The following is a 602-nucleotide window of genomic DNA, read 5'->3' as shown; positions in this document are numbered from 1 at the left end:
GTAGGAGGACTAGCACAGAAGTCCTGCTTTCGTTGCTCATTAATAAATTTGCTACTTCGGCAACAATCCGGATATCGCGATACTTTTAGGGGTCTATCGCGAATTGGTGTTTAGGGTCTCCTTGACTTGATTAAAGTATGATCTGGTGCACGAGAAAGGGCGTTATGGAGGGAACACGATGACCAATAAAAAACGTTTACCATGTATGACTCGTTATAATTGGCTAATAGGGAGGGCTACTAAACTGACCAGGGCTACTAAACTGCTATTTTCCCCTATGATTACGTACCGTACGTGACGACGCCGGTGCGGGCAGCCGATTCCTCTCGACTATCAGGTCGACGCCCTACTCGAGTTTCTGTGTGGTCACGACAATCGAACGTTTCAGACAACAGACTATCCAAGACTATCCAATGAAGCAAAAGAGTTAGTAACATTACAAAGTATAATTAGGCCGTTGTTTACGGGACGCCAACGAGCGTAACGTAAACAACGGTCTGAGTGTGACATGTGTTAAACAGTTCCTCACCGATATAAACTGGTTGCAATTTTTGCACTTTTCACTTGGTAAAAAGATATCTGACCACTAAATGCAAATTGTG

The sequence above is a fragment of the Phytophthora parasitica genome (assembly GCF_000247585.1).
Source record: "Phytophthora parasitica INRA-310 unplaced genomic scaffold supercont2.1, whole genome shotgun sequence".
Taxonomy (NCBI): domain Eukaryota; phylum Oomycota; class Peronosporomycetes; order Peronosporales; family Peronosporaceae; genus Phytophthora; species Phytophthora nicotianae.
The sequence above is the reverse complement of the archived record's forward strand: the minus strand, read 5'-3'. Positions refer to the sequence as shown.